We start from the raw sequence: 22,842 nt of genomic DNA on the forward strand, positions 1-22,842 counted from the left end.
TGTATAAGGGTGAAGGGCATGCCTAACTGTACCAATGCACAAATACCAGTCCAATTTGCAGGCAGGTTTGGCCACAGCTTCATACCTCCACACAACCACCAGACATCCGCTCTCTGCCTTTTTATCTTACTAAAGTCCTCGGAACTCAACCACCCAGTCAGGTCCCTCATTGTCTCGTCAGTTGTAACATTCTCTGTCCTATTGCATGTTCTTACTTCCCCTACGTTCCATCCGTGTGTGTTGTGTCGAGCCACACAATAATAGTCTCCTCCTGCGACTGTGAAAGGGGGGAAGTCTGAATCAAATGGACACATAGGATACAGATAATGCAGATCAGTGCAACTGTCTGGCTTCCTTGCCTTCATGAACAGCTTTACCATACAGGCCATTCCCCTTGGTAAATTAATTCCATCGAGTAGAAAGGGGATGGTTGTCAACTGAAGTTTGGCTGTTGCGCAGGCATAACCTTCTTCTTTAGCTACTGATCTAGCTGTATACTGAATCCATTCCAGCCATAGGTTGGAATCCCCAAACCAAGTCTCAAACCTCAATCACTTCCTTAAGATCTTTCGTCTGAACTATCCTCACCGGTCCTTGGCTCTGGATGACTACACGGGTAATGTCCGTTTTATCAGGGGTACTACTGGTATTCTGGCTGGCGGTAGAACTATCTCCTGTCCTAACCTCTACTACTCGGAATGGTACCGCAGTGTCGACAATGGTCTGGTCAAGGCCAACATACCATAACTCTAAATCCTCTTTCTTTATGCTTTTAATGGTCATTCCTATCTTCAAGCAATACTTCCCTTGCTCTGGATTGCAGTCAAAAACCCTGGCCTTCACTATACTCCATCTGTTTCTATATTGGGTGTGTGGATTGACATAGCCTTCTCTCTCTGTGTGAGCTATGACCTGATTCCATGAGCTACACCGGGATCTACAGAGATATCTTCCCCATGAAGTCCGAGTCCTAGACTGCCAGGAGGTTAGGGACCCCATTTGGTCTGCATAGAACTCTATTGAGACATCCTTCCCTAACTCTAATCTCACTTCCTTTTTATCTAGATCGAGTGACCTTTTGTACCTAGGCCATAAAAACTCCTCATCTTCTACACTATGGGTCAAGTTACCACTTTCTGACTTCTCGAGTGGTTCATGGTGTATTAGGAATATGGCTCCCACAATCAGACAGCTCAGACTGACCAGTACCCCTGTAAAGCCCCACCCCCTCCCGGTGAATATATCACTGGCTAGAGGCCAACCCACACTTTCACTTCTATGAATGTACACAGTGAGGATCGGGCGGGTTAGGGAATCTTCGTTAGAGAGGTAACCCCCGAACCTTATAGGTATTCGGTTCTTCTCCTAACTCTGTGATTGTTCGACAGTGTCAGTGTGTCTTACCCTCCCGCAATGTGTGATATGAACCCAGGTAGCTCTTTCAGCTATTCTTACCGCGAAGGATATTACCAGGAACACTTGGTAAGGGCCCTCCCACCGTGTCTGCTTCCAGTTCTTTTCTCCTCAGGGACTGGATCCACACCCAGTCTCCTGGTTGGATTGAGAGAATCATCTTCTCCTGTAATTCACCTGTTGGACACAAAGTCTCGGACATACGGGTTTGGTTAACCATGTGTTCTGTTAGTATATCTTCAACTTCTATGTCTACCTGTTCTGGCCTCCCTAACTCTGGCATTCTATATGGTTTACCTGATCAGCTAAAATGTAATCCATTATTTAAAGAGATAGATCCTAGTAAACCAACTACCCTAATCGTGTCCACCCAGTAAGTTGGGACCACCTCTTCCCATTTAATATACTTATGTATTATAAAAAATGTTTTTTAACCTCTCTAGGCTAGGCGGGACGAATTCGTCCCACCTACGTAACAGCCACTGCCAGCCTGTGGCGCGATTTTCAAAACCTTTAAAATCCTATTTCTCAAACATATGACTATTTTACAGCCATTTAAAGATAAGACTCTCGTTAATCTAACCACACTGTCCGATTTCAAAAAGGCTTTACAACGAAAGCAAAACATTAGATTATGTCAGCAGAGTACCAAGCCAGAAATAATCAGACACCCATTTTTCAAGCCAGCATATAATGTCACCAAAACCCAGAAGACAGCTAAATGCAGCACTCACCTTTGATGATCTTCATCAGATGACAACCCTAGGACATTATGTTATACAATACATGCATGTTTTGTTCAATCAAGTTCATATTTATATCAAAAACCAGCTTTTTACATTAGCATGTGACGTTCAGAACTAGCATACCCCCGCAAACTTCCGGGGAATTCGCTAACATTTTACTAAATTACTCACGATAAACGTTCACAAAAAGCATAACAATTATTTTAAGAATTATAGATACAGACCTCCTCTATGCACTCGATATGTCCGATTTTAAAATAGCTTTTTGGTGAAAGCACATTTTGCAATATTCTAAGTACATAGCCCAGGCATCACGGGCTCGCTATTTAGACACCCGGCAAGTTTAGCACTCACCATAATCATATTTACTATTATAAAAATGTCATTACCTTTTGTTGTCTTCGTCAGAATGCACACCCAGGACAGCTACTTCAATAACAAATGTTGGTTTGGTCCAAAATAATCCATCGTTATATCCGAATAGCGGCGTTTTGTTCGATGCGTTCCAGACACTATCCGAAATAGTAAAGAAGTGTCACGCGCTTGGCGCAATTCCCGACAATAAAATTCAAAGTATTCCATTACCGTACGTCGAAGCATGTCAACCGCTGTTTAAAATCAATTTTTACGTAATTTTTCTCGTAGAAAAGCGATAATATTCCGACAGGGAATCTCCTTTTCGGCAAACAGAGGAAAAAATCCCAAAGGCGGGGGCGGTCGGGGTCACGCGCATAAGCTAGTGTCTCTTGATGGGCCACTTGAGAAAGGCGATAATGTGTTTCAGCCTGGGGCTGGAATGACGACATTCTGTTTTTTCCCGGGCTCTGAGAGCCTATGGAAGACGTGGGAAGTGTCACGTTAGAGCAGAGATCCTTAGTAAATGATAGAGATGGAAAACAAGTTCAACAAATGGTCAGACAGGCCACTTCCTGTAAAGGAATCTCTCAGGTTTTGACCTGCCATTTGAGTTCTGTTATACTCACAGACACCATTCAAACAGTTTTAGAAAATTTAGGGTGTTTTCTATCCATATGTAATAAGTATATGCATATTCTAGTTACTGAGTAGGAGTGGTAACCAGATTAAATCGGGTATGTTTTTTATCCAGCCGTGTCAATGCTGCCCCCTAGCCCTAACAGATTAAGTAGTTCATTATCCAATAGGCCACAAAGTGTTTCCGAACCTGCTCTACTATCCCCCCTGTTGACACATGGCTCTGCCCATGTGTCAATCTTGCCGCATCTCTAAACAATGACTTAGGTAGTATTGGTAACTTATCATGATACCAAATACCGTCCTTATATAAATTGCTCCTAACTTCTCCTCATTTCGAAATCCCTTTCACTGGTGCTCTAGACTGACAATTTTAATATAGGTTTGTCTATGTTTACTTCCTCTTTTAAGAACTGCTGTGTCGACGGCTGCGGTTTAACCTGTTTAGGATAGGGGGCAGTATGTTCACGGCCGGATAAAAAACGTACCCGATTTAATCTGGTTATTACTCCTGCCCAGAAACTAGAATATGCATATAATTGTTTGATTTGGATAGAAAATACCCTAAAGTTTCTAAAACTGTTTGAATGGTGTCTGTGAGTATAACAGAACTCATTTGGCAGGCCAAAACCTGAGAAGATTCCAAACAGGAAGCGCTCTCTCTGACCATTTCATGGCCTTCTTGATCATCTCTAACAAAAACAGGGGATCTCTGGCATGACGTGACATTTTCTAACGCTCCCATAGGCACTCAGAAGGCGCCAGAAAGCTGAATCGTGGCTTTGCAGCCCATGGCTGAAAAACATTAGCGCATTTTGATAGTGGTCGATCTGAGGACAATGGGACGGGCGCGCGTGCCCGAGTCGACTCCATGTTTACTTTCTCTCTCTTTGAACGAAAACCACCACTCCCGGTCGGAATATTATCGCTTTACGAGAAAAATTGCATAAAAATTGATTTTAAACAGAGTTTGACATGCTTGCAAGTACGGTAATGGAATATTTAGAAATTTATTGTCACGAACAAAACGCCACTATTTGGATATAACTATGGATTATTTGGGACCAAACCAACATTTGTTATTGAAGTAGAAGTCCTGGGAGTGCATTCTGACGAAGAACACCAAAGGTAATCAAACTTTTCTAATGGTAAATCGGAGTTTGGTGAGTACCACACTTGGTTGGTGTCAAAATACCTAGCCTGTGATGGCTGGGCTATCTACTTAGAATATTGCAAAATGTGCTTTCACCGAAAAGCTATTTTAAAATCGGACATAGCGAGTGCATAAAGGAGTACTGTATCTATAATTCTTAAAATAATTGTTATGTTTTTTGTGAACGTTTATCGTGAGTAATTTAGTAAATTCACCGGAAGTTTGCGGGGGTATGCTAGTTCTGAACGTCACATGCTAATGTAAAAAGCTGTTTTTTGATATAAATATGAACTTGATTGAACAAAACATGCATGTATTGTATAACATAATGTCCTATGTGTGTCATCTGATGAAGATCATCAAAGGTTAGTGCTGCATTTAGCTATTGTTTGGGTTTATGTGACATTATATGCTAGCTTGAAAAATGGGTGTCTGATTATTTCTGGCTGGGTACTCTGCTGACATAATCTAATGTTTTGCTTTTGTTGTAAAGCCTTTTTGAAATTGGACAGTGTGGTTAGATTAACGAGAGTCTTGTCTTTAAAATGGTGTAAAATAGTCATATGTTTGAGAAATTGAAGTAATAGCAGTTCTAAGGTATTTGAATAATGCGCCACGGGAATCCACTGGCTGTTACGTAGGTGGGACGAAATCATCCCACTGGCCCTAGAGAAGTTAAAATAGATTTTCGGTGAAAGCACATTTTGCAATACTCTAAGTAGATAGCCCAGCCATCACAGGCTAGCTATTTTGACACCAACCAAGTTTGGCACTCACCAAACTCCGATTTACTATTAGAAAAGTTTGATTACCTTTGGTGTTCTTCATCAGAATGCACTCCCAGGACTTTTACTTCAAATGTTGGTTTGGTCCCAAATAATCCATAGTTATATCCAAATAGCGACGTTTTGTTCGATGCGTTCAAGACACTATCTGAAGGGTAAATAAGGGTCACGCGCCCAACGCGTTTCGTGACAAAACATTTCTAAATATTCAATTACCGTACTTTGAAGCATGTCAACCGCTGTTTAAAATCAATTTTTATGCCATTTTTCTCATAAAAAAGCGATAATATTCCAACCGGGAAAGCGTGTTTACGTTCAAAGAGAGAGAAAATAAAAACATCTCGTGCCCTCGTGCACGAGCCCTCGTCTGATGGTCCTCTGACCGGCCACTATCCAAACGCGCTAATGTTTTTCAGCCAGGGGCTGCCTCGATATCATACAGCTTTTTCCCGGGTTCTGAGAGCCTATGGGAGCTGTAGGAAGTGTCACGTTACAGCAAAGATCCTCAGTCTTCAATAAACAGAGCCAAGAAGAACAAGAACTTGTCAGACAGGCCACTTCCTGTAAGGAATCTTCTCAGGTTTTTGCCTGCCATATGAGTTCTGTTATACTCACAGACACCATTCAAACAGTTTTAGAAACTTTAGGGTGTTTTATATGCATATTCTAGTTACTGGGCAGGAGTAGTAACCAGATTAAATTGGGTACGTTTTTTATCCGGCCGTGCAAATACTGCCCCCCTATCCCCAACAGGTTAAGTATGCTCTCTCTAATTCTCTCTTTCTCTCTTTCTTTCTTTCTCTCTCAGAGGACCTGAGCCCTAGGTCCATGCCTCAGGACTACCTGGCATGATGACTCCTTGCTGTCCCCAGTCCACCTGGCCGTGCTGCTGCTCCAGTTTCAACTGTTGTGCCTGCGGCTATGGAACCCTGACCTGTTCACCAGACGTGCTACCTGTCCCAGACCTTCTGTTTTCAACTCTCTAGAGACAGCAGGAGTGGTAGAGATACTCTCAATGATCGGCTATGAAAAGCCAACTGACATTTATTCCTGAGGTGCTGACCTGTTGCACCCTCTACAACCAATGTGATTATTATTATTTGACCATGCTGGTCATTTATGAACATTTGAACATCTTTGCCATGTTCTGTTATAATCTCCACCCGGCACAGCCAGAAGAGGACTGGCCACCCCTCATAACCTGGTTCCTCTCTAGGTTTCTTCCTAGGTTCCTGCCTTTCTAGGGAGTTTTTCCTAGCCACCGTGCTTCTACACCTGCATTGCTTGCTGTTTGGGGTTTTAGGCTGGGTTTCTGTACAGCACTTTGAGATATCAGCTGATGTAAGAAGGGCTATATAAATACATTTGATTTGATTTACCAGATTTGGTTTGACCCTCTACAATTGTCCTTGGACTCTTCCCAGTTTTATATTGCAACAACAACAAAATATGCTTTCATTGATTTCCAACATGATTTGAACATATAAAATGTGTCTGTATTTTCCTTATAAACAGTTGTAACAATAACAATCTAATCCTCAAATAAAATGCCAACCTGTGCTGTAACTGCAGTAGCAGAATTACACCATGGCTTGATGTGTTAACCTGTTAGGGCTAGGGGGCAGCATTGACACGGCTGGATAAAAAACATACCCGATTTAATCTGGTTACCACTCCTACTCAGTAACTAGAATATGCATATACTTATTACATATGGATAGAAAACACCCTAAATTTTCTAAAACTGTTTGAATGGTGTCTGTGAGTATAACAGAACTCAAATGGCAGGTCAAAACCTGAGAGATTCCTTTACAGGAAGTGGCCTGTCTGACCATTTCTGGAACTTCTTTGCCATCTCTATCATTTACTAAGGATCTCTGCTCTAACGTGACACTTCCCACGTCGTCCATAGGCTCTCATAGCCCGGGAAAAAAGAGAATGTCGTCATTCCAGCCCCAGGCTGAAACACATTATCGCCTTTCTCAAGTGGCCCATCAAGAGACACTAGCTTATGCGCGTGACCCCGACCGCCCCGCCTTTGGGATTTTTTCCTCTGTTTGCCGAAAAGGAGATTCCCTGTCGGAATTTTATCGCTTTTCACGAGAAAAATGACGTAAAAATTGATTTTAAACAGTGGTTGACATGCTTCGACGTACGGCAATGGAATACTTTGAATTTTATTGTCAGGAATTGCGCCAAGCGCGACACTTCTTTACTATTTCGGATAGTGTCTGGAACGCATCGAACAAAACGCCGCTATTCGGATATAACGATGGATTATTTTGGACCAAACCAACATTTGTTATTGAAGTAGACGTCCTGGGTGTGCATTCTGACGAAGAAAACAAAAGGTAATGACATTTTTATAATAGTAAATATGATTATGGTGAGTGCTAAACTTGCCGGGTGTCTAAATAGCGAGCCCGTGATGCCTGGGCTATCTACTGAGAATATTGCAAAATGTGCTTTCACCAAAAGCTATTTTAAAATCGGACATATCGAGTGCATAGAGGAGGTCTGTATCTATAATTCTTAAAATAATTGTTATGCTTTTTGTGAACGTTTATCGTGAGTAATTTAGTAAAATGTTAGCGAATTCCCGTAAGTTTGCGGGGGGTATGCTAGTTCTGAACGTCACATGCTAATGTAAAAAGCTGGTTTTTGATATAAATATGAACTTGATTGAACAAAACATGCATGTATTGTATAACATAATGTCCTAGGGTTGTCATCTGATGAAGATCATCAAAGGTGAGTGCTGCATTTAGCTGTCTTCTGGGTTTTGGTGACATTATATGCTGGCTTGAAAAATGGGTGTCTGATTATTTCTGGCTTGGTACTCTGCTGACATAATCTAATGTTTTGCTTTCGTTGTAAAGCCTTTTTGAAATCGGACAGTGTGGTTAGATTAACGAGAGTCTTATCTTTAAATGGCTGTAAAATAGTCATATGTTTGAGAAATTGAAGTAATATGATTTTGAAGATTTTGAAAATCGCGCCACAGGATGGCAGTGGCTGTTACGTAGGTGGGACGAATTCGTCCCGCCGGTCCCATAGAGGTTAACTACACCAGCTGTTGCCATATTTTAGCTTTCAGTCAAACTCGGCAAACATGAAACTAAAACTTAAGTTTAGGCATTAATTCCGAATAGTTAAGATTAGTGTAAAGTAAAGGGAAAAGCTTAATAAAATACAATAACAAACTTTCTAGCGCTAGAATTGAACACCCAACCTTTGGATTGGGAGTCTGCAGCTTATATATAGTTGAAGTCGGAAGTTTACATTCACCTAAGCCAAATACATTTAAACTCAGTTTTTCAATACCCCCTCCTCTCCCCTACCTTCCCTATACCCCCTCCTCTCCCCTACCTTCCCTATACCCCCTCCTCTCCCCTACCTTCCCTATACCCCCTCCTCTCGACTACCTTCCCTATACCCCCTCCTCTCCCCTACCTTCCCTATACCCCCTCCTCTCCCCTACCTTCCCTATACCCCCTCCTCTCCCCTACCTTCCCTATACCCCCCTCCTCTCCCCTACCTTCCCTATACCCCCTCCTCTCCCCTACCTTCCCTATACCCCTCCTCTCCCCTACCTTCCCTATACCCCCTCCTCTCCCCTACCTTCCCTATACCCCCTCTCCCCTACCTTCCCTATACCCACCTCCTGTGGTCCAGAAACTGATTTAACTGGCAGATAGAACTGGGATAGAAGCTGTTCTAGAACCTGTGGTCCAGAAACTGATTTAACAGGCAGATAGAACTGGGATAGAAGCTGTTCTAGAACCTTTGGTCCACAAACTGATTTAACATGTGTGAGTGTCCAGTGTGTGTGTGTGTGTGTGTGTTTGTGTGTGTATCCAGTGTGTGTGTGTATCCAGTGTGTGGATCCAGTGTGTGTGTGTGTGTGTGTGTGTGTGTGTGTGTGTGTGTGTGTGTATCCAGTGTGTGTGTATCCAGTGTGTGTGTATCCAGTGAGTGTGTGTGTGTATCCAGTGTGTGTATCCAGTGTGTTTGTGTGTGTCAAGCGTGTGTGTGTCCAGTGAGTGTGTGTGTATCCTGTGTGTGTGTGTGTGCATCCAGTGTGTATGTGTATCCAGTGTGTGTGTATCCAGTGTGTGTGTGTGTGTGTTTCCAGTGTGTGTGTGTGTGTGTGTGTGTGTATCCAGTGTGTGTGTGTGTGTGTGTGTTTCCAGTGTGTGTGTGTGTGTGTGTGTGTGTGTGTGTGTGTGTGTGTGTGTGTATCCAGTGTGTGTGTGTGTGTGTGTGTGTGTGTGTGTGTGTGTGTGTGTGTGTGTGTGTGTGTATCCAGTGTGTGTGTGTGTGTGTGTGTGTGTATCCAGTGTGTGTGTGTGTATCCAGTGTGTGTGTGTGTGTGTGAGTATCCAATGAGTGTGTGTGTGTCCAGTGAGTGTGTGTGTGTGTCCAGTGAGTGTGTGTGTCCAGTGTGTTTGTGTGTGTGAATCCAGTGTGTGTATCCAGTGTGTTTGTGTGTGTGTCCAGTGTGTGTGTTTGTCCAGTGAGTGTGTGTGTGTCCAGTGAGTGTGTGTGTGTGTATCCTGTGTGTGTGTGTATCCAGTGTGTGTGTGTATCCAGTGTGTGTGTGTATCCAGTGTGTGTGTGTATCCAGTGTGTGTGTGTGTGTGTGTGTGTGTGTGTGTGTGTGTTTCCAGGTGTGTGTGTGTGTGTGTGTATCCAGTGTGTGTGTGTGTGTGTGTGTGTGTGTGTATCCAGTGTGTGTGTGTGTGTGTGTGTGTGTGTGTGTGTATCCAGTGTGTGTGTGTGTGTGTATCCAGTGTGTGTGTGTGTGTGTGTATCCAGTGTGTGTGTGTGTGTGTGTATCCAGTGTGTGTGTGTGTGTGTGTGTGTGTATCCATTGTGTGTGTGTGTGTATCCATTGTGTGTGTGTGTGTGTGTGTGTGTGTGTGTGTGTGTATCCATGTGTGTGTGTGTGTGTGTGTGTGTGTGTGTGTGTGTGTGTGTGTGTATCCAGTGTGTTTGTGTGTGTGTGTATCCAGTGTGTTTGTATCGAGTGTGTGTGTCAAGCGTGTGTGTTTCAAGCGTGTGTGTGTGTGTCCAGTGTGTGTGTGTGCGTCCAGTGACAGTGTGTGTGTCCAGTGAGTGTGTGTGTGTGTCCAGTGTGTGTGTGCGTCCAATGAGTGTGTGTGTGTCCAGTGAGTGTGTGTGTGTGTCCAGTGTGTGTGTGCGTCCAGTGAGTGTGTGTGCGTCCAGTGAGTGTGTGTGTCCAGTGTGTTTGTGTGTGTGAATCCAGTGTGTGTGTTTGTCCAGTGAGTGTGTGTGTGTCCAGTGAGTGTGTGTGTGTGTATCCTGTGTGTGTGTGTATCCTGTGTGTGTGTGTATCCAGTGTGTGTGTGTATCCAGTGTGTGTGTGTGTGTGTGTGTGTGTGTGTGTGTGTTTCCAGTGTGTGTGTGTGTGTGTGTGTGTATCCAGTGTGTGTGTGTGTGTGTGTGTATCCAGTGTGTGTGTGTGTGTGTGTATCCAGTGTGTGTGTGTGTGTGTGTATCCAGTGTGTGTGTGTGTGTATCCAGTGTGTGTGTGTGTGTATCGAGTGTGTGTGTGTGTGTGTATCGAGTGTGTGTGTGTGTGTGTGTATCCATTGTGTGTGTGTGTGTGTGTATCCATTGTGTGTGTGTGTGTGTGTGTGTGTGTGTATCCAGTGTGTTTGTGTGTGTGTGTATCCAGTGTGTTTGTATCGAGTGTGTGTGTCAAGCGTGTGTGTTTCAAGCGTGTGTGTGTGTGTCCAGTGTGTGTGTGTGCGTCCAGTGACAGTGTGTGTGTCCAGTGAGTGTGTGTGTGTGTCCAGTGTGTGTGTGCGTTCAGTGAGTGTGTGTGTGTCCAGTGAGTGTGTGTGTGTGTCCAGTGTGTGTGTGCGTCCAGTGAGTGTGTGTGCGTCCAGTGAGTGTTTCAAGCTTGTTTGTGTCCAGTGTGTGTGTGTGTGTCCAGTGTGTGTGTGTGTGTGTGTGTCCAGTGAGTGTGTGTTTCCAGTGTGTGTGTGTTTGTGTGTGTGTCCAGTGTGTGTGTGTGTGTGTGTGTTTGTGTGTGTGTCCAGTGTGTGTGTGTGTGTCCAGGTGTGTGTGTGTGTGTGTGTGTGTGTGTGTGTCCAGTGTGTGTGTGTGTGTGTGTGTCCAGTTATTATTTCAGGGACACTGAAGAGCATCCTCCAGCTCCCACAGAGTAGGAGTGTATCTGGACTGGCCAGCCGGCACTCTGTCCTTCTATAGAGCCTCCTCTGACACACTGACCCACCTGATCACATTCACCTCCACATTCACTGAGCCCCTCTATCCAGGGTTTAGAGTTCATTATGTTGGCTCTTCAGTGTCCCTGAAATAATAACTGGACACACACACACACGCTGGACACACACACACACACACACGCTGGACACACACACACACACGCTGGACACACACACACACGCTGGACACACACACACACACACGCTGGACAACACACACACACACACACGCTGGACACACACACACACACACACGCTGGACACACACACACACACACACACGCTGGACACACACACACACACACACGCTGGACACACACACACACACGCTGGACACACACACACACACACACGCTGGCACACACACACACACACACACACACACACACACTCTCACACACACTCTCACACACACACTCTCACACACACACACACACACACTGGACACACACACACACACACGCTGGACACACACACACACACACACGCTGGACACACACACACACACACACGCTGGACACACACACACACACACGCTGGACACACACACACACACACACTCTCACACACACACACACACACACACACACACACACACACACACACACACACTCTCACACACACACTGGACACAAACTGGACACACACACACACTGGACACAAACTGGACGCACACACACTGAACACACACAAACACTGGACACATACACACACACTGGACACAAACTGGACACACACACGTAAACACACACTCAACACACACACTCAACACACGCACTGAACACGTACACTGGACACACACTTAACACACACACTGGACATAAACTGAACACACACACATAAACACACACTCAATACACACACACTGGACACACACACACACACACTGGACACACACACACACTGAACACACACACACACACACTGAAACACACACACATACACTGGACACACACACACACACTGAAAAAACACACACTCTGGATACACACACACACTGGACTGACACACACTGGACACAGACACACACAAACACTGGGCAAACACACTGGACACACACACACTCACTGGACACACATACACACACACACACACACACACACACACACACACACACACACACACACACACACACACACACACACACAAACACTGGAATGACACATACACACACTCACTGGACACACACACTCACTCAAACGGACATACAAACACACTGGAAACACACTGGACACACACACACACTCACTGGACACACACACTCACTGGACACACACGCACACTCATACACACACACTGGACACACACACGCTTGACACACACACGCTTGACACACTGGATACACACATGCTTGACACACTGGATACACTCACACAAACACACTGGATACACACACACAAACACACTGGATCACACACACACACACACACACACACACACACACACACACACACACACACTGGACACACACACACACACACACTGGATACACACACACAAACACACTGGATACACACACAGAAACACACTCTGGAAACACACATACAAACACACACACTGAACACACACACACACACACTGAACACACACACACACTGATCTAGAACAGCTTCTATCCCAGTTCTATGTGCCTGTTAAATCAGTTTCTGGACCACAGGTTCTAGAACAGCTTCTATCCCAGTTCTATCAGCCTGTTAAATCAGTTTCTGGACCACAGGTTCTAGAACAGCTTCTATCCCAGTTCTATCTGCCTGTTAAATCAGTTTCTGGACCACAGGTTCTAGAACAGCTTCTATCCCAGTTCTATCTGCCTGTTAAATCATCAACCTAAACTGTTGTCATCAGACTATTACAACATGACTGAACCTTTTGGGTTCCTTTTCTGATCTTTTACCACGTTGCATTTTTTATGATATATTTTACTGTTTGTGTTTGTACCACAGGAGGTTGGTGGGACCTTATTTAGGGAGGACAGGCTTGTAATGGCTGGAGGGGAATAAGTGGAATAGTTTTAAACACGTGGTTTCCATGTGTTCCATTTCATTCACTCTGTTCCAGACATTATTATGAGCCGTCCTCCCCTCAGCAGCCTCCTCTGGTATGTACTGTCCTGTATGTGAGAGAGATCCAACAAGGAATTACAATGTATGTATTACTTTTAATACCTGCAAATGGCAAATAAACTACTGGAACTCCTTATGAATGTTTGCAGCCGACAAGAGGTGAAAATATTACCGGAATATTCTGCAAAATGTTGATGAAGACGTCACTCAATCCACCCAAAACAACATGCAGTCTTTCCACAAGACTCCCATGAAGTTATAGTGTGACGTTATGAGTCGACGTTAAAGTAACATTCTCACAACATACTGCACTTGTTTTATCCTGTTTTAGATGTATCCTCTGTTTAAACATTTAAACTCTTACAATAACACCGTTAAAATACCAATGTGATCATTTCTTGTCTTTTATGTTGGAAAAACCAATTGTACAATTATATGTGGACATACGCTTCATAGTTGTACAAGTATACATGGATATATTGTACTTTTCATAATAAAACATACTTGAAACAGGAAAAAGCATGTTAAAACCTCTTCAGCGTCTCATCCCGTCACCAGGATCAAAATCCAGCGAAAAATCATATCGCCAATTAGCATAAAAAAAAATCATAATTTAATTTTTTTTTTTATATATATATATTTTTTTATAGATACACCTCTCCTGAATCGACCCACGTCGTCCGATTTCAAAAAGGTTTTACAGGAAAAGCAAATCATTAGATTATGTTAGATGAGTCCATCGTAAAAAGCAGCTTCATTGCCATTTTCCGACCAACCACTTGCATCACATATAATCAAAAAACAGCTAAATGCAGCACTAACCTTTTACAAACTTCATCAGATGGCACCCCTAGGACATCATGTTATACAATGCATGCATTCTTTTGTTCAATAAAGGTCATATTTATATATAAAAACAGCATTTTACATCTCTGTCTGAGGTTGACTACATAATTTCCCCTCAAAAGCGTCCCGGTAAACAATGCTACATTTCCCTAAATTACTATCCTATAACGATTTTTTAAATTTATATTGTCAATCTAACATTTATAGATGAATATCTCTTGAGAACACCTGTCATACCAGATTTTAAATTAACTTTACTGGGTAATCACACTTTGCAATACTCAGAAAATGAGCTAATATACAGAGCTCGGCGCCATCTTGGAAACAATTGCATGTCACATCTCATCTTGTATAATATTGTCAATAATCGCCTACCTTTAGTTGTCTTCATCAGAAAGCATCCCAGGTCCACAACAGATGTATTTTCGGTCAAAAAGTCCATACTTCACGTTCCATTAGCCTGATGTTGGTAGCGCGTCCTATGGCTCTCTCCAAGCGCAGGGCTGAAGTTCCGGATAAAATGCGATTCTCCTGCATGTAGGTTCGTTCAAACATGTCAAACGTTGTAAAACATTCATCTTCAGGGCCTGTAACACCAAGAGAGCCAATAAGATTCGAGGGGGATGATGTCATGGCCTTTAAAACCGTTTCCAAAGGTGGGGGCAGACATGGCCGCCGGCGTCATAATGGTGATGGCCCATCCCCTGTGACCAATTTCCAACTCGTCTCATTCAATGAGTTTTGACTCTATAAGGCTCAAACCACTGTGAAAAGACTGGCGACATCTAGTGGAAGCAATAGGAAGTGCTCACTGAACCATGGTTAACGGTGTTATTTATAGGGAAAGATGAGAAGTCGAGTCCACAATTCAGAATTCCACTTCCTGTTTCAATCGGTCTCGGGGTTTTGACTGCCATTTGAGTTCTGTTATACTCACAGACACCATTCAAACAGTTTTAGAAACTTTAGAGTGTTTTCTATCCATATATAATAAGTATATGCATGCCCTAGCTTCTGAGTTTGATTAGTAGGCCGTTGAAAATGGGAACGATTTTTTTTAAAAATGCGCTGTGGCGCCCCCTATCCTACGTTAGTTGTGAAAACAATTTCGTTATTGATTTTTACATTGCTTCTCCCTGTCTCATGTTGACGTTTGTCATGAATCTTGACCTGTAGGCAGAACTGTGCGATTTCCTCTAGATATGTCAGCTGCAAAGTCAAAATTGGCTGTGGAAAATGTTGTTTTATGGTCTTAATTTAACCTGTTAGGGCTAGGGGGCAGCATTTGCACGTCTGGATAAAAAAATGTACCCGATTTAATCTGGTTACTAATCCTACCCAGTAACTAGAATATGCATATACTTATTATAAATGGATAGAAAACACTCTAAAGTTTCTAAAACTGTTTGAATGGTGTCTGTGAGTATAACAGAACTCATTTGGCAGGCAAAACCCTGAGACATTTTCTGACAGGAAGTGGATACCTGATGTGTTGTATTACCTTTAAACCTATGCCATTGAAAAACACAGGGGCTGAGGAATATTTTGGCACTTCCTATTGCTTCCACTAGATGTCACCAGCCTTTACAAAGTGTTTTGAGTCTTCTGGAGGGAGATCTGACCGCACAAGAGCCATGGAACGATGATGTCCCATTAGACACCTGGCGCGCGAGTTCATGTTGGGTACCCTCGTTCCAATACGTTATAAAAGAGTATGCATTCGTCCACCTTGAATATTATTCATGTTCTGGTTAAAAAAGGCCCTAATGATTTATGCTATACAACGTTTGACATGTTTGAACGAACGTAAATATATTTTTCCCCTCGTTCATGACGAGAAGTCCGGCTGGCTTAGATCATGTGCTAACAAGACGGAGATTTTTGGACATAAATGATGAGCTTTTTTGAACAAAACTACATTCGTTATGGACCTGTGATACCTGGAAGGGACATCTGATGAAGAGAATCAAAGGTAATGGATTATTTACATAGTATTTTCGATTTTAGATCTTCCCAACATGACGTCTAGTCTGTATCGCAACGCGTATTTTTCTGGGCGCAGTGCTCAGATTATTGCAAAGTGTGATTTCCCAGTAAGGTTATTTTTAAATCTGGCAAGTTGATTGCGTTCAAGAGATGTAAATCTATAATTCTTTAAATGACAATATAATATTTTACCAATGTTTTCTAATTTTAATTATTTAATTTGTGACGCTGACTTGACTGCCGGTTATTGGAGGGAAACGATTTCCTCAACATCAATGCCATAGTAAAACGCTGTTTTTGGATATAAATATGAACTTGATAGAACTAAAAATGCATGCATTGTCTAACATAATGTCCTAGGAGTGTCATCTGATGGAGGTGGTAAAAGGTTAGTGCATCATTTTAGCTGGTTTTATGGTTTTGGTTACCCTGTCTTCGAATTGACAAAACATTACACACAACTCTTGTAAATGTACTGTCCTAACATACTCTAAATTTATGCTTTCGCCGTAAAACCTTTTTGAAATCGTAAAACGTGGTTAGATTAAGGAGATGTTTATCTTTCAAAGGGTGTAAAATAGTTGTATGTTTGAAAAATTTGAATTTTGACATTTATTTGGATTCAAATTTGCCGCTCTTGAAATGCACCTGCTGTTGATGGAGTGCACCACGGGTGGCACGCTAGCGTCCCACCTAGCCCATAGAGGTTAAGGGAAGGATTAGCAGTGTGGTTAGGGTTGAGGTTAGGATTAAAATCGGATTGTATTACTTTGTGCCTGTGCCAGCTAGTAACCACTTTGCTGAACTGCCTCCAGGGCAAGATTCATGACAATAAATGCCAACCTGCCTCCAGGGCAAGATTCATGACAATAAATGCCAACCTGCCTCCCAGTCGTCCCCTCCTTATCTTTACAAAGCTGCAGAACATGGAAGCTGGTGATGTGAGGGTTCTCTCATAACCCTCAGTCCCCAGGTGGGTAGATGGCAGGTTGAATAAAGAGAAGCTAGTGATGTGGGGGTTCTCTCATAACCCTCAGTCCCCAGGTGGGTAGATGGCAGGTTGAATAAAGAGAAGCTAGTGATGTGGGGGTTCTCTCATAACCCTCAGTCCCCAGGTGGGTAGATGGCAGGTTGAATAAAGAGAATACAATTGGCTACATAAAACAATCCATAAATGTATAATTATTATGTAATTTACACAAAACATTAACCTCTATGGGCTAGCCCAACAGCCAGTGTAATCCCGTGGCGCGTTATTCAAATACCTCAAAAATGTAAAAACTTCAATTTTTCAAACATATGACTATTTTACACCATTTTAAAGACAAGACTCTCGTTAATCTAACCACACTGTCCGATTTCAAAAAGGCTTTACAACGAAAGCAAAACATTAGATTATGTCAGCAGAGTACCCAGCCAGAAATAATCAGACACCCATTTTTCAAGCTAGCATATAATGTCACATAAACCCAAACCACAGCTAAATGCAGCACTAACCTTTGATGATCTTCATCAGATGACAACCCTAGGACATTATGTTATACAATACATGCATGTTTTGTTCAATCAAGTTCATATTTATATTAAAAACCAGCTTTTTACATTAGCATGTGACGTTCAGAACTAGCATACTAGCCTTCACCAAAATCAGATTTACTATAACAAAAATGTTATTACCTTTGGTGTTCTTCGTCAGAATGCACTCCCAGGACTTCTACTTCAATAACAAATGTTGGTTTGGTCCCAAATAATCCATCGTTATATCCAAACAGCGGCGTTTTGTTCGTGCGTTCTAGACACTATCCGAAATGGTATATCAGGGTTACGAGCATGGCGCATTTCGTGACAAACAAATTCTAAATATTCCATTACCGTACTTCGAAGCATGTCAACCGCTGTTTAAAATCAATTTTTATGCAATTTATCTCGTAAAAAAGCAATAATATTCCGACCGGGAATCTGCGTTTCGGTAAATAGAGGGAAAAAAAGAAAGACGGGGGCGACCAGTGTACGCGCCTAAGCCCACTGTCCCCTGATCGGCCAATTGACAAAGGCGATAATGTGTTTCAGCCTGGGGCTGGAATGACGACATTCAGCTTTTTCCTGGGCTCTGAGAGCCTATGGGAGCCGTGGGAAGTGTCACGGTACTGCAGAGATCCTTTGTTTTTGGAAAGAGATGTCATAGAAAGCCAATAAATGGTCAGACAGGCCACTTCCTGTAAAGGAATCTCTCAGGTTTTTGCCTGCCATATGAGTTCTGTTATACTCACAGACACCATTCAAACAGTTTTAGAAACTTTAGGGTCTTTTCTATCCATATCTAATAACTATATGCATATTCTAGTTACTGGGTAGGAGTAGTAAGCAGATTAAGTCGGGTACGTTTTTTATCCGGCGGTGTAAATACTGCCCCCTAGCCCTAAGAGGTTAACACAGTGTCCAAAGAATGGCCAGAAGTGTACAGAATGGTGTCGTCTGCGTAGAGGTGGATCAGAGATTCACCAGCAGCAAGAGCGACATCATTGATGTATACAGAGAAAAGAGTTGGCCCAATATGGCTCCCACAATCAGACAGCTCAGACTGACCAGTACCCCTGTAAAGCCCCACCCCCTCCCGGAGAATATATCACTGGCTAGAGGCCAACCCACACTTTCACTTCTATGAACGCACACAGTGAGGATCGGGCGGGTTTTGGGAATCTTCGTTAGAGAGGTAACCCCCGAACCTTATTGGTATTCGGTTCTTCTCCTAACTCTGTGATTGTTCGACAGTGTCAGTGTGTCTTACCCTCCCGCAATGTGTGATATGAACCCAGGTAGCTCTTTCAGCTATTCTCACCACGAAGGCTATTACCAGGAACACTTGGTATGGGCCCTCCCACCGTGGCTGCTTCCAGTTCTTTTCTCCACAGGGACTGGATCCACACCCAGTCTCCTGGTTGGATTGAGTGAATCATCTTCTCCTGTAATTCAGCTGTTGGACACAAAGTCTCAGACATACGGGTTTGGTTAACCATGTGTTCTGTTAGTATATCTTCAACTTCTATGTCTACCTGTTCTGGCCTCCCTAACTCTGGCATTCTATATGGTTTACCTGATCAGCTAAAATGTAATCCATTATTTAAAGAGATAGATCCTAGTAAACCAACTACCCTAATCGTGTCCACCCAGTAAGTTGGGACCACTTCTTCCCATTTAATATACTTATCTATTATAAAAAAGGTTTTTTTAATTAAGTAGTTCGTTATCCAATAGGCCACAAAGTGTTTCCGAACCTGCTCTACTATCCCCCCTGTTGACACATGGCTCTGCCCATGTGTCAATCTTGCTGCATCTCTAAACAATGACTTAGGTAGTATTGGTAACTTATCATGATACCAAATACCGTCCTTATATAAATTGCTCCTAACTTCTCCCATTTAGAAATCCCTTTCACTGGTGCTCTAGACTGACAATTTTAATATAGCTCTGTCTATGTTTAATTCCTCTTTTAAGAACTGCTGTGTCGACGGCTGCGGTTTAACCTGTTTAGGATAGGGGGCAGTATTTTCACGTCCGGATAAAAACGCACCCGACTTAATCTGGTTTTTACTCCTGCCCAGAAACTAGAATATGAATATAATTGTTTGATTTCGATAGAAAACACTCTAAAGTTTCTAAAACTGTTTGAATGGTGTCTGTGAGTATAACAGAACTCATATGGCAGGCCAAAATCTGAGAAGATTCTATACAGGAATTGCCCTCTCTGACCATTACTTGGCCTTCTATAGCCTCTTAATCGAAAACAGAGGATCTCTGCTGTAACGTGATATTTTCTAAGACTCCCATAGGCTCTCAGAAGGCGCCAGAATGTTGAATGATGACTCTGCAGTCCCAGGCTGAAAAACAGTAGCGCATTTGGATAGTGGTCGATCTGAGAACAATGAAACAGGCGCGTGTGCACGTGAAGAGTCCATTATACATTTACAGTCTTTGAACGAAAACAACGTCGCCCGGTCGGAATATTAATCGCCATTTTACGAGAAAAATCGCTATAATCACTATGGATTATTTCTCTACACTTGCCTTCTTCTCCAGGCTTCAGACAGCCACACCCTGGCTATGTCTAACCCTCGACCTGCTGTTTCCCTGTCTTGTCCCCACATACCTTATGTATCTTTCTTATCATTAGTCCCGACTTTTCTATGTCCAAACTTCCATCAAATTCATACTTCCTTCTCCATATTGGACTGAAAGAAATATTTATTTTATAACATTTAACTCAATATACTGCTCATCTCCAGTTAATTCCTGCACCTCCTTTGAGGGTTTGCCACCCATGGTTATTCAATAACTATTTATCCTCTTATGGCTAGGGGGCAGTATTTTCACGGCTGGATAAAAAAAATATGTTTGAAAAATGGAAGTTTTCGGATTTTAGAGGAGTTTGTATTTGGCGCCACGCCCATCATTGGATATTGGAGCAGGTGTTCCGCTAGCGGAACGTCTAGATGTAAGAGGTTAATCATTATGACACACCCCTCTCTATTGTCATTGGTTGCACTAATTGCACTGTTTGTCTACATAACCTGGTTCAAGTATTGATGACATCACCCTGAAGGCACAGTGATGCTGAAACGTTGGTAAATACCCAATAAATTACTGGGAGTTTATATATGGAGTGTGCGACTCTCTTTATTTTCATAGTTTAAAACTCTTATGTAGTTGCCATCTTTTTGTGTTTTTCAGGCAGCCTGGGAAAGAACTGAAAAAACTCACTAAAGAGTCAAGACAGAGACAACAGAAAGACCCAAGAAGACTTGGACGCAGCATCAGAGGACAGAGAGGGATGTTCAGAACTCACTCAGTCTGGTCAGTTGGTGAGGATAGACTTGGAGGCTGCTTACCTGACATGGAGGAAGTCCCCCTCCTCTCCCCTACCTTCCCTATACCCCCCTCCTCTCCCCTACCTTCCCTATACCCCCTCCTCTCCCCTACCTTCCCTATACCCCCTCCTCTCCCCTAACTTCCCTATACCCCCCCTCTCCCCTACCTTCCCTACACACCCCTCCTCTCCCCTACCTTCCCTATACCCCCTCCTCTCCCCTACCTTCCCTATACCCCCTCCTCTCCCCTACCTTCCCTATACCCCCTCCTCTCCCCTACCTTCCCTATACCCCCTCCTCTCCCCTACCTTCCCTATACCCCCCTCCTCTCCCCTACCTTCCCTATACCCCCTCCTCTCCCCTACCATCCCTATACCCCCTCCTCTCCCCTACCTTCCCTATACCCCCTACTCTCCCCTACCTTCCCTATACCCTCCTCTCCCCTACCTTCCCTATACCCCCTCTCCCCTACCTTCCCTATACCCCCTCCTCTCCCCTACCTTCCCTAAACCCCCTCCTCTCCCCTACCTTCCCTATACCCCTCCTCTCCCCTACCTTCCCTATACCCTCTCCTCTCCCCTACCTTTCCTATACCCTCTCCCCTACCTACCCTATACCCCCCTCCTCGCCCCAACCTTCCCTATACCCCCTCCTCTCCCCTACCTTACCTATACCCCCTCCTCTCCCCTACCTTCCCTATCACCCCCTCCTCTCCCCTACCTTCCCTATACCCCCTCCTCTCCCCTACCTTCCCTATACCCCCCTCCTCTCCCCTACCTTCCCTATACCCCCTCCTCTCCCCTACCTTCCCTACACCCCTCCTCTCCCCTACCTTCCCTATACCCCCCCTATTATGTTGGACCATCATGTTTATTTGTTTGAATCTTGTCTTTGTTTGTGATCAGGTTAGAAGAGAATGACTCCTCAACCCAAGAGGCCCTGGAGCAGCTGTGATCAGGTTAGAAGAGAATGACTCCTCAACCCAAGAGGTCCTGGAGCAGCTGTGATCAGGTTAGAAGAGAATGACTCCTCAACCCAAGAGGCCCTGGAGCAGCTGTGATCAGATTAGAAGAGAATGACTCCTCAACCCAAGAGGTCCTGGAGCAGCTGTGATCAGGTTAGAAGAGAATGACTCCTCAACCCAAGAGGCCGTGGAGCAGCTGTGATCAGGTTAGAAGAGAATGACTCCTCAACCCAAGAGGTCCTGGAGCAGCTGTGATCAGGTTAGAAGAGAATGACTCCTCAACCCAAGAGGCCCTGGAGCAGCTGTGATCAGGTTAGAAGAGAATGACTCCTCAACCCAAGAGGCCCTGGAGCAGCTGTGATCAGGTTAGAAGAGAATGACTCCTCAACCTAAGAGGCCCTGGAGCAGCTGTGAGAGAGCAGCAGTGTGGAAGCATTTGGGGAAATTTAAAGAAGGTTTCCTGGAAAAGAGGATGGGCTGTTATGTAAAGGGTCAGAGCCACTGAGTGGACAAAATATTAAGGATACCTTCCTAATATTGAGTTACGCCTGGTCAGTTTGTCATGGAAAGAAAGGTGTCCTTAATGTTTTGTGTAAATTACATAATAATTATACATTTATGGATTGTTTTATGTAGCCTATTGTTTTCTATTTATTCAACCTGCCATCTACCCACCTGGGGACTGAGGGTTATGAGAGAACCCCCACATCACTAGCTTCTCTTTATTCAACCTACCATCTACCCACCTGGGGACTGAGGGTTATGAGAGAA

This window comes from Salmo salar, unplaced genomic scaffold, assembly GCF_905237065.1.
Source record: "Salmo salar unplaced genomic scaffold, Ssal_v3.1, whole genome shotgun sequence".
Taxonomy (NCBI): domain Eukaryota; kingdom Metazoa; phylum Chordata; class Actinopteri; order Salmoniformes; family Salmonidae; genus Salmo; species Salmo salar.